The sequence below is a fragment of the Acanthaster planci genome, linkage group LG09 (assembly GCF_054643075.1).
Source record: "Acanthaster planci isolate LZ-2023a linkage group LG09, COTS_SCS, whole genome shotgun sequence".
Classification (NCBI taxonomy): Eukaryota; Metazoa; Echinodermata; class Asteroidea; order Valvatida; family Acanthasteridae; genus Acanthaster; species Acanthaster planci.
The window spans coordinates 19639739-19652093 of record NC_141785.1 but is presented as its reverse complement, the minus strand read 5'-3'; the positions used below and the strand labels follow the sequence as shown (position 1 = coordinate 19652093).

At 40.3% G+C, this 12355-nt stretch overlaps 1 protein-coding gene across 3 annotated transcripts in view; it reads left to right on the top strand.

The window, feature by feature from the left end:
* The window catches only part of LOC110989859 (excitatory amino acid transporter-like), a 97456-nt gene that overhangs the window by 3691 nt on the left and 81410 nt on the right, over window positions 1-12355 (top strand). Inside the window, exon 2 of one of the 3 annotated variants that reach the window (XM_022254555.2) lies at window positions 1372-1758. The exons of the other annotated variants lie outside the window; for them this stretch is intronic. The gene's annotated coding sequence lies outside the window, so the exon portion shown is untranslated. The remainder of the gene's footprint in view (window positions 1-1371; window positions 1759-12355) is intronic. 3 annotated transcript variants of the gene reach the window in all.

Below are 12355 nucleotides of genomic sequence, written 5' to 3'. Positions count from 1 at the left end.
ACCAAGATGAAAAGTCACAGTACAAAACTGACTTTAGTGTACAACTATTCATTGTTGTGCAAACTTTACAAGTGTTATCACAAGTCCTACTATTTTGGACCAGGCCCAGTGTTTCACACCCAGATGAAACATCTCAACCACGGCCTTTCAGAAGGGGTCAGGAGTGAAACCCAGGTTGAAAATAATCCTATGGCTGGCAAGAATGTGTGAAATTTTCCAGATTGATACCCCTTGTGCACTTGATCTTGTTCGCATTTACTGGCACATGTAGCCTGTACAGTTTTATAGATGTACTTTGTTGAATTCATAAACTTGAAAAGCCCAGTCTTTTTGGAAAAAGTCAGAAGTGGTGGCAAGCTATGTACTTCCGTATATTCCAGCTTTCCAATTACTATTTAATCTCAAATTTTTTTGTTATCTGTAGGATTTCTTTTGCTTGTAAAATAGTTCCCTAACATAAATTAATTGGTACTACCGACTGGATCAACCAAATGATTCAGGCGAGGTGTGTGTAAGACAGTTGCTGCCAATTTTGTCCCAGTGCAGATTTTTCTGAACTGCTTTCTGTGTGTGCTGACTTTCTTAAGACACACGTGGGCTTAGTACATCTTTGTAGTGACTGTGTTTGAAAGCAAGGTGATTTGGGGTTGTGTGTTTCCTCATACAAAGTACATGTACCAGTAAAAGAAGTTTGCCTTGTCTTCATTGCTCTCTTTGGCATCTACCGTACTTATAAGCCGGAAGCTGGAGTAAAGAATGGCGTAAACTGAAAAGAAGATCATTCAGGAAAAAACCTGAAGAATTAAGGCTTGTAATCCTGACAAGAAGTTGGACGTTCTTCCCCCCACTCACTCCTTCCAGTTGATTCAGCATCACTGTCCTTGTCAGCAACCTTTTACATGGAGGGTCAAAGGCCTGAATTCAGTATCTGGATGGATTATTCAGCCTACCTACGTCTACTGAACAGTTGAGCCAACATTATGGGTCTGACGCAGATGAACCGTGGAGGACGAACCTTCAGAGTCATTAGCAGAGCAAACCATTTTGTATTTGCAGTGTGTGTGTATTTCTTTCTGGTTACAGACTCAGTCTTTTGAAAAGATGTACATCTCACAGCCCTTCAATCATAGTTATGCCCATTTTTTTGGGGGGGGGGTTTATTCCTCCATGATATATCACGGGCAGAAAGTGTTGTACCGTAGGTGAGGCACTGTCAGTGATGTGCATTATGTGTTATTATTGCATGTACATGTACCGGTATGTGTATGTAACCTCCATAAAGTATATCTTGGAGGCATGTCATCCCATATCGTCGTCATCATCATCAGCTTCTCTGCTGACGTACATGTATCTTTCTTTGTGCATGCTCAGTGAGGAGCGGGCCTACTGAGCTGCATCCCCCTTAGATATCACCGCACATATAGACCCTGGACTGAGACCTGGGAGTTCTGGTCATTGTGGGGCTCACTTCAATCAGCGCTGTGTATTGGTTTACCGGCTTACTGAGAGAGTAAGTGTGTGTGTGCCTGCGCAGCCAAGCGTCACTAATTCTCACTGGCCCTGGGTTTAGGGTGAAGTCACTTGCGCCTCTCACTGACTGTGAGGGTATTAGATGTGGATTGCTGTGTCTCCAGCACATCAAGTCAGAAAGCTCTGGGACCAGTGCACAGTGTTGCCTCAGCCGGATTTCTGTCCTCAAGGAAATTCAGCAGTTTTTGTGGTGACTTGAAGCAGTAGGATTTCATGCATGTTTACTTGGTAAGTAATTGTATCATACCATATACACGTACCTTTCATTGCACTTCTTAACTTTGGATACTGTAGATATAATGCAGTTCACAGCTAGAGCCCTTCTTTAAGATCTAGGCATTGCACTGCATATATACATGTATTTGGTCTGTCTACTAAGTCACGTTCAACCACTGTGAACAACATTGTAATACCTTGATAATAGGGCAACAGTGAAAATGCTGTAAGTTCTACATTTCAAAGAGATTTTTTTCTTTCACATCCCGATCTCTGACATTTCTTGTCCCAGGAATATGTTGGATTCTTTGCAACTTTCGACTGACATTGTTTGTTGATGCTGATAGGAGGTGGCCAATTAAACCAGGGTAGCGCCTGGGGACTCTTTCATCTCCATCCTTTATCACTCAAATCTGGGAGAACAACTTGCCCTGGGGGTTCAAGTGTTCCGGATCTCCCCCCCCCACATCTTGGCGGTATTCCAGGCACACTTTTAGCTCTCGTCGGAAAGGTGTTTTCTTGTGCTGAGAAAGGTGCTGAATAGGTTGACTTCTATCTAAAGTGCCTTCTCACAGGCAAGGACTTTATGTCCAAAGGCAGATTGTTCCAAAACCTTCGCTCTAAATCTGGTTGCCAATGAGGAGAACAAAGTTCATTGTTCACTACCTCCTTTGTGAGAGTTCCTGGATGTCTTGAAAGCTGCTAATTAGCTGGGGTAGCCTGAAACCACTTGAATGATTTCAATTCTTGCCAGAGCGCCTGCAGTTTGCTGTGCAAATCTGATTCTATAACCTTTTGGAAACTGGTCAGTAATCATTAGTGTGTATACCAGTTGCTATTCAAACTCTGTGTACTCTGTGTTCTCATTGTTGTAGGGGAATCTCAGGACATAATGAATCTGTGTGTCCTGTGTATGGTAAGAGTGTGTTTAAAACATTGCTCACTTAGCTGGTAAGGGAGCACAACCGTGGACACAGCTTCTTGACTTCATCCCAGCAAACTTTTGCTTTGTGAATGTGGTAAAACAAATTTGTCCCAAAAAAACCCAAAACAAACACACACAAAATCCTGCTAAAAAGGAAGAAAGAAAAGAAAAGTTAAGAACCAAAAAAGAACCCCAACAATGATTGAAAGATTGTTTTGGTATTGTTTATACACCCTGAGCAGAAAAACACCTCATCTGTTAAAAAGAGTCATGTTGGTGGGGAGTGATAATTTTGTCCGTAGTAGGGGCACCCTTTTATTGTTCTGTGGTTCTCATATCTTTTTCAACTCCAAGGGTCAGTAAGCCAAAAAAACCCTGAAGTGTCCCCCCCCCCAAAAAAAATGTACATGACACTCTGTTCATGCTGTTCAGTGCATTGGATCACAACTTACTTTTTGGGGGCAGGGTCTTCTTAGCAGGGTCAGTAGAAAAAAAACTGCTTTTTTTTTTTAGGTCAGAAGCCCAAAATATAGTTGGTCGGAAATGAGAACCATGGAATTAAAAACAGGTGCCGTAATGCAACCATAGCCCATGCATTTCATAGTTATGTAGGAACCAGCAAAGTGCAGTTCCCGCTAAAGGAACATCCGTAGTTCGGAAGACTGCACCCTCCTTTGCCCCGGCTTGGGGTGGATAAAAAAAACATACAAATGATGTATTGCTTTTTTCTTGCTCAAGCTGCCCTTGAGCACAAGTGAGAGATTTTCCACTAAATATTATACCATTGAGTACAATTCCAACCATATTCCAACTGTTTATTAATTCTTCCTGCTATATCAAAATAAAGAGTGAAATTTACATGTAAATGGCATGACCAAAGTCTTTTAAACGTTTGTTTTTCTGGGCCAATACCGTATTTAAGGTAATTGTTTTTTTTTTTAAAAACCTTGAAAAACATCTAGCCAACAATGATACATATCCCTGTCACTGGACTGAAGTTACTTGCAGAAATGCATCCATTTAATTTCAAGGGTTACAATATTCCCTCGAAGTAATATATGGCAATTATCGTTTTATGAAGCCGTTCCCTCCCGGAGACAGGATGAGAGATTTGCCTCTTACTGGCCTTGACGATCCAAACCATTAACAGAGCTTCATTATATTAACCTGTCCAAGTATGCCCCATGGTACTTAATTGTCAGACGAAAAGTTCAGTGACTCATAAGCCTTTTCCCTGTTTCTGCTGTCGTGGAATAGAAGGCAGCACACCCTTCAAGAAGGGATACAGGTACACATTTGTGCTGTAAGTGATTGGATGTAGATTTGATCAAAGTGAATGCATTTTGTTTAAATAAAACTCATTCCAGAAGAATGTTCAAAGACAAACAATAAACTGTTAGTTAGTGAATTTTTATTTACAATGTACTTGTACAAGCGTGTCAGTAATCTCCCTGTTAGTGTATCATGTGAACAGAAATGATACAGTCACATAATGTTAGTGTTCCTGCTAGTGCAATTTAAGGAATTTTAGGGAACACAAACTGCTTTAAATGTTCGTCGTGTTTTGATGTGTCCCAACTCTGCTACTATTAAAATGTTAGCTTACTGGTAATATTGGCAGTACTGATATGAGTTACACCATTTTTTTTCTTTGAGTCAAGCAATTCTGAAATAAAACATTGTATGTGCGGGTGGAATTTGGGCCGCAGAATTAGAGAGTATATAGTCAGATTTCCTAGGGTTTGGGTAATAGGTGCCTGTGGGAGTCTGAATGTTAAGAGAAGAAAAAACGTAATGCTGAAAATGCTGTAGCATTTGCAATGTTCTCTTTCTTAGGCAATACGTTTTTATACTCTGACCCTGGTAAATGCACCTTGTGTTTCAAATAGTCTGATTTTCAAATTTTGTAGTCTTTGTTGGCTTTTATGTAGATGCCAATGTCCATATTTACGAGTAACAACGTAATGTCATTCTAGGGAAAAAGTTCAGCGTTGCGTTGATTTGTGTACAGAAACTAGTGGAATTTTCGATATTTTGTTGTTCTAAATTCCCTTTGGGAGGAAGGTTCATTGTTTGAGTGCATGGCAACAAACCGAGTAGTGTCTTTTTTTGACTGACATCACAGCATCAGCGCCCTTAGGCCTACTTGTCCAGAAAAAGCACTGGAAAATTTTAGATATTTAGAAAATCGCACTGTTCTGTACACTTACCCTAAAAAGGATGTCAAATTGTTTTCATACATTGGAGGAGAGTATAAAGTTACACCAAAAATACATCCAAGAAAACATTTGGACTCTTTAGTGCAAATTGAGCAGGTGGAAATCTTGCAAATACCTCTATGCATGTTCTGAATATTATGAATAAACAACAAAATATCGAATCACACATGGCTAATACTACATGTAGTTGTTTTGGATTCTGCATAGGCCTAATATTGAATTATCTCTGCATTTCTTGCACACATAGATGTATACATGTCGATTGCTGTAAGTACCTGTTTCAGTAAGTGTTGCCTTGATATTCAGGCCCAAATTTGGATTTATTTCACACCTCAGGAAAGGTTTAGTTTACAGCTGTGCTCAGGACTGGTATTCCTCTGAATCAAAGGGAGTGTGCGCTTATAGAATTGCATATTTCCTCAAATGTCTGAAAATTGTCACCACAGTTGTATGCAAAATTGATACACTGCATTTGATTGTGTCTACATTGCATCCTCTTTTCTCAGAAGCAGTTTGCTGCCCATGTATAAAAGCTTGCTAAGTTTGATACATGTGCGTACTAATGGCGCTTTTTTCTGTAGAAGGTTGCTTAAGTGGGGTAGTTGTGCTTCATTGCTTTGGAGAAATGAGGATTAGCATGCCTTCTCTCTGATTGATGACACCGTTCCAGCCCGGCCGGAAACATAGAGGACCATTGTGTTTGATGAATCCAATCAATTTCATAAATTTATGACATGCTTCCCCTCCGTCATTTAGGTCAAAATGACATTTATGGTTGTGAGTGTACTTCACACACCCTGACAAATCATTCTCAAGCAGCAGAGGGAAATTACTGCTACAAACATACTCTTTGCAATTAATGGGTTACAAATTCAAATACGTTTTACTCAATAAAAAGCATTTATTTAACTTTATCAACTATTTGGTTTTTGGTGTGAGATACTGGTATGGTACATGATATACTGATTCATCAAAGATAAGAAAAAAGAGCTTTCTAGACGGGCTATTGAAGTCATAAAATGAATACAGTATGTAAACACATACTTCTTGACAAGTTGTTTTGCAGTTTCTAAAGTAGGGCAGTATCAGATACATGTATTTGAGAGTACATTAATTTTCAGAACATTTGATTTTAATTAAAAATCTGCATGCAGCGGTGTATTTCAGCTTGAGTGGAGGCCCAACATCCTTGGCAAACTTCACCCCTACGAGTATTAGTGTAGCAAGAGCCTCCTTAGCATTAGACACCAAAGACATGCATACTTGTGGTTTGCTTTCTGAAGGGATCTGATGGAGACAAAAATTGAGGTCAGTTATTCCTGAGCCCTGTATGCAAACACGGGCCATCTTTCACAGCGTGCTTTTCCTCTGCTGCTGCTTACCTTCCCTTCTTGCCATTCGAAACCTGAACCGGAATCAAACAGAAGAAGAAATTGAAAGGACCGATCAATGGAGACTGGGAGGAAATGTCCTGTCTTTAGAGTCTGACAGACCAGTGGTTGCCTTCCAAAAAGGTAACCACAAATGCATTAGGGCCTCCCAAAATAGCGACACCGTGGTTGGTTGTCTTTGGATGGAGTCACAGTCTGTCAAGAGGGCCCTTGATTTCTCCAGGGATCTTCTTACTGTCTGTCGCGTGCTTCAGTACTTCTGTATGGGGCCACTTTGGCATACCTTGCCCTTCATAAGGCCACTTCTGCGTTAACTCCCTCCTCTAGCCCCTAAGTCTTAACCCCCCTCCCTGGTAATTCTAATAAAGGAACCATAGGCTCTTGAGAACGAATTATTGACAGAGATGTGAAATTGAAGAGGTAAAAACTGTCTAAGGAAGAAGAAAAGAAAAGGTTGTGAAGAAGTTGAGGACGTCTGAATGGATGTGAAGGAGTGATTTTTGCTCTACGCTTCCTCCAGTCAAAGTCTGGATAGTCATGAGGAGACAGCAGGACGTCCTGAAAAGTCAAATCACTTTGCAGGAGAAGTACTTGAATCCACTGCACCTTCGCACCTTCAAACAAAAGCCAGAAGCACTCAAGTTTTATAATCCAGTTTAAAGTTGACTGTAGCAGCCTCGCTTTTGCTCTATTAATCATTAGCACAGTTGGGGTATAAATTTTGTAGGACCAAGCTTGTAGGATTTGGACCCCAAAATGTCTGAATAAGAGTTTACTTCAGTTACATGTAACTCTGTCTCGCAAATCACGATGTATTATGTACTTGTACACACAAATGTAGATGTACGTCAATGAGCGAATAGTACCGGTCCCCTTCGATCATCTGTTCTTATAATTTGAATGTAAATATAGCAGTCTCATTTGAAAATGAAATGGTCAGGTTTGTGCTATGGATTACATTGCCAGTGTAAACAAGCTTGTGAGGTTGTATTGATTTGAACAGGAAAAGCACATGTTTCCTCATCGTCAGTAATAACCCTCCCCCCTCCATCCCGTCAGGGTGGCGCAGTGGTGATTCCAGGAAGCAAGATATATGCAGACATGTACCAGGACTGGTGCATGCTCCGAGGTACATGTACATATACAAGGCCTGGTTTAACAATTTGAAATTGGAAGTGTTTGGTGTTTTAGAGATTTCTTGGATGGCAGAAATCACAGGGACTGTCTGAGAGCAATCTTGGATCAGTCTCAGCATTGAGTCCATAGGGAAATGAATGTGTTCACACCATGAGCAGCTACACAGGTCACGACTTCTGAGTTGCCTCATATCCTTCTTTTTTTTAGGTCTAAAATATCGTCTTACAAACCGACACAACATTGTGCAATTTTTGTTGCCCGGCGGTGTGGATTAATTCCCAGGCGGCATCACAATCATAACCACGGAATAATTGTTTTTGCTTCAGGGGAGCTTTCACTGAAAATGCGGCTGGAACATAGCGCTGGGGCAGCAGGGCCAGCAGAACGGACTTGCACTTGCCAGGGACCGCGTTTTATTGATCAACAGGGTGTGAATAAATAGAGTCAGTTCAGGCAGTGGAAAAGGGGGGCCACGGTTTTTCTATTGATCGACAAGCTGTTACACATTAATTGAGTGTATACCCTGGAGCTGATGTGCTTGCTAACTGAGATTCCTGGCGTCTAGTTTCAAGAGACTCTCTTTAAGTCAAGACTAATATTTGCCGTCTGGCACAGTGCTCTTTATGCAATGTATGGGGTTTGTGAAAGACTAGAGTTGGCAAGAAAAGTGTATCGGGTAGTTAATGTCTATTTTAATTGTTGGCATGGTTTGGGGAAATTGTAAAATTTATCGAATCTGCTAAAAAATCATCATGCTGTAATGAGTGGTTTGCAAAATTGAATTTTCTTGTAATGTGCCATTACTAATACAGCCAACAGCGCCATCAGTTTGACATGAAGTGGACCAGTCCCAGGTGTCCGGCCCAGCCCATATTTACATAATCTGCTACAAATTTAGCCAGAGAAGTGCGTACTCATTTTAGAAAGAATTAAAAAAAAAAAAAAAGTAGAAAGTTTGATTTACATATCACGATGTGGCATGGCTTGGTCAAAATGTACACGTGTGTACTTGGCTGTTTGTACATACTTGTAAACATGTAGGGGTAGTCCTTGTTCAGAAAGCATTAGCAGATTAATAAGATTGTGCAAACCGTGAGATTATTTGCATAATTTAAGATCTTCTTTGTCTGTAATTTGTCTGCTTTGTAGCGCTGTAACCAAGATACTGTACTTAGAGTACCTCGCTCTAAACATCCCTTGTGACACTACTCCTTCCCCTAGCAAATCTCTGCATCATTGTGTGGAGCACGAGCAATCTGGGGCAATCCTCTGGCATCTTGATTGAGTGCTGTACAGAGTACTTAACAGCTTTCCCTGCATGTGGAAAATGCTTTTAAATCTACTACAAAGGGGGCACGAAATGCTTTCCCTGGTGCCAAATCTGAGCTCCCTGGGGGGGTTTTGATAGTATAATGGTGCAGATTTTCTTCTGACCGTAAACTGGACTGTGTCATTTAGATTGATTTTGGTGAAAGGTTTCAACATAAGACTATACACTGCATAAATGCAGAAAGCCATAAGAGAACCAAAAACTTGTATTCATCATAGCCACTGGATGTATTTTTTTTGTCTGACAAGAAAGCCAATTTGACCCTACAGAAATAAAAACTTGATTTCACTTATACATAAAATTAGGTATTTTGAACCAATTGTACATTATGCATCCGCTCTGTACATGTACATGTCAATTAACTTTCCTCAGTGCAGCTGATGTTTTGGCAGGGATTTGAACTGAGGAAACACTTATTGGGACGGTTCACATTCAAAAATTACCCACTTTTGCCCCCGGTGCAAGTAATATTTAAAGCTGACAGTGAGATGTATGTACGGGTATGGGTGTAACTTAAAAACCATTAGATACAGGTACTTTTACATGTAGTAAAGGACCTCTGCCACTACCTTACTGTGTTTAAAGTTTTGGTGAACGATACAAGTATAAACAGAAACAATTTCTAACAATGCAGAACGTGGTGTGTTCATACCTGGCACAAACGTAAGTAATCCATTGCCCCGGGATGAATAAATCTAGCTTCAAAAAGTTACTTTTTGTTTGGAAACCCTAGATGTTTCATAACCAGCTTTTCTCAGGCTATAACCAAGTTCTTTTCTTCATCTTTTCTGCTTCATTTGGCATGCCTGAAAGGTCTATCAAACTTGTGAGGTTAAGGACATAATCTCGAGAAGGGCATGCCTTCTTACCTTGTATTCTCTCCTTTTTTAAAAAAAAAAGAGAATTCTAAAGAATTAATATAAACTGCCCGTTGGAGGAGCTTTGGGCATGAATTAGGTTTTTGTGAAGTTTTGGTGCAGGGTTTAACGGATGAAGGGCTGTCCAGAATTGTGGAGACCCTTTTTCATTGAGCAAATCTCTAAATCCTGGGGCTGCCTTGCAGGTACATGTACTTTGTATGAATCCAGACATGGTGCTGATCAGAAATTTGATGTTGGCTTCTGCTTCTGCCCTGTCCTGCCCCATATTGAGGAAGTTGGGGTTTGAGTAATAGGGACAAAAAGATGGTCCCATAGTAAATTTGTCCCTTAATTCGAACTGCCAAGCATATTGTTTGGCTAACAGTACTCAGTACTACAAAATACCAAGTAATAGTTTGAGCCTGAAGGACCTAGCGCTACAAATTACTTCTTCTGGCTAAGTTACTTCCATAGTTACTCGTACAGAGAACAATAAAACCATGCATTTATAGTGCCACAGCACTGTATGGTACATTGTCGTATCTATTGTATCTTATGTCTTCAGAGAATAATAAGGTCATGTCCTCTTACAAGCGACAGCGCTCAGTACTACATTTTACTACAAGTAGTAATTTGTAGTATTATGTAGGGTTACGGTTAAACTGTTGTTCAGCACTTGTGTAATGCAATGGTGTAATGCCTTGATGCACAGCTTTGGCCTTAAAGCTAGACTTTAGGGCCTCGGCCTTGGTATTGAGAATTGGAACCTAAGGGTTTTTCAGTCAAGGCCTAAGAATACTTTATGTAGGCCTAAATTTAATCTTACATTAAATTTGTATGAAGTTTTGGCGTTGAAATCTCTTTCACAGGAAACTTTCGTAACAGCAACCCCTGAATGTAAAATCCCTGTGTATTGATTGCACTATGTGCATGAGTTTAGTATGAGCTTGCATTGTCATATACCCGTACCTTGCTTGTGACTTGTGATAGAAAGGTAAGGGGTTCGAATCCATACTGTTACAAATTCTGGGAGCTTCTTGTTTGTGGTAGTAGGACCAGGGCTAAGCATAGAAAAATGCCACTGAAAAATTGTCCCAAGGGTCTGACAAAGTGGAGGGATGTCATGCATTTGGAAAATGGCTGCTGACAGACTTGGGAACGTTCACTTTTTGGGAGGGTGAGTTTGTGTTTGGGTGGATAATTAAAAATTTCATAGGTTAACCATGGAGGAAGGACATGACAAATCGAGGGGGGGGGGCTGGATCAGTCTGAATGATCTTGATTGCTGATGTTTCATATCCCCTCATTAATAAGCTTGATCTTATGTTCATGCACATATACTGCACATAGAACATTGATGCCGGTACCTTGCCTGAAACAAGCATGCTTTAGTGTTCTATATGGAAATTCAGTGATTAAAATAAAATGTCTTTCAGACAGACATACCTGAACACAGTGCCTTAAACATAAAAGGGAACAATCATGCGGGCCTTACCTTCCAAAAGTTTTTCAAATATTAACACAGTTCGTACACAAGTGGTAGAGTTCCTTGAGGGCGGAATCTCCAAGAACTACAGTGTGACTGTCTACCGTACCACATTTCGGCAGAAGGACATTCAGGCACTGAGGGCTTTGTAATTAGGAGATTCAGCCTAGTCATGGTTGATATGAAATGCAGCCCCAGATTAATAACAATTCATCAGTGATAATCTTGCTGGAAGATGCTTTGATAACAATAAGTACATGCAAATGTATGTACCATAAATAAAAGAGGAATGTACAAAAGTCCTTTAGACCAAATGGGGGGTCCCCCAACTTACTTTGGTCTAATATTATCGGAGGTAGCACAGCAGCAAAGATTGTCACTGGCCAGTATGATAAAAAACTCCAGTACTAAGCTGACAAGAACAAAACAACCCTCTGGCCCCTTGAGACAAAATTAAGCTCTAACGAGCCTACTCCCCTCCCCCAAACACCCACACCCATAAAATTTGATCTTGGATGTTGAGGGTCTTAATTTTACATGATGCACCATTTCCGATCCAATTTCCAAGAGATTAATTGCACTGGGGTCAAAGGGGTCTCCTGGGAGCTGTACACTGCCACACAAGCAGTGTGAGAAGGGTCTGAAAAATGTCAACAAGAAACTAGAGCTCCTCTGTCTGTTGGCCAAAAGAACAGGGCTTTTTCGCATTCCTGTGTTAATTTGAACAACCAATCTACTGCACAGGAAATAACTTGTTTTAAATAAAATGTAATTTGACTCTTCATTTAATGTCATAATCACATAAGGTAAATTTTCGTCTAGAATACTTCCTTTCCTTGGTATCTGCAAAGTTTCCAGTGGATGGGACGTGTACTCCAGGAGATATAGGGCTTTACACACTACACCTTTAATGTCTCTTGACTCGTTTTGCTGATGATATTGTCATCACCTGAGGTTAATCTACATTCATAAACTTCCCTTCCAATCTGCAAGGTTTCAACCCAATCAGACATGTACTTCAGGAAACAGCATGCTTTAAAGATTGCGTGTACTATGTAATTTAACTCCTCATCTGATAATTTCATCATCACACCAGGTAAATCTTCGACAACGACACTTCCTTTTCTTGTTATCTGCAAATGTTGAACTCGATGGGATATGAACTTCAGGAGATATAGGGTTTTAAATAGTGCACCTTAAATGTCACGTGACTTGTCACCTGATGGATGTCATTATCGAATGAGGTCAACATTTGTGTAAA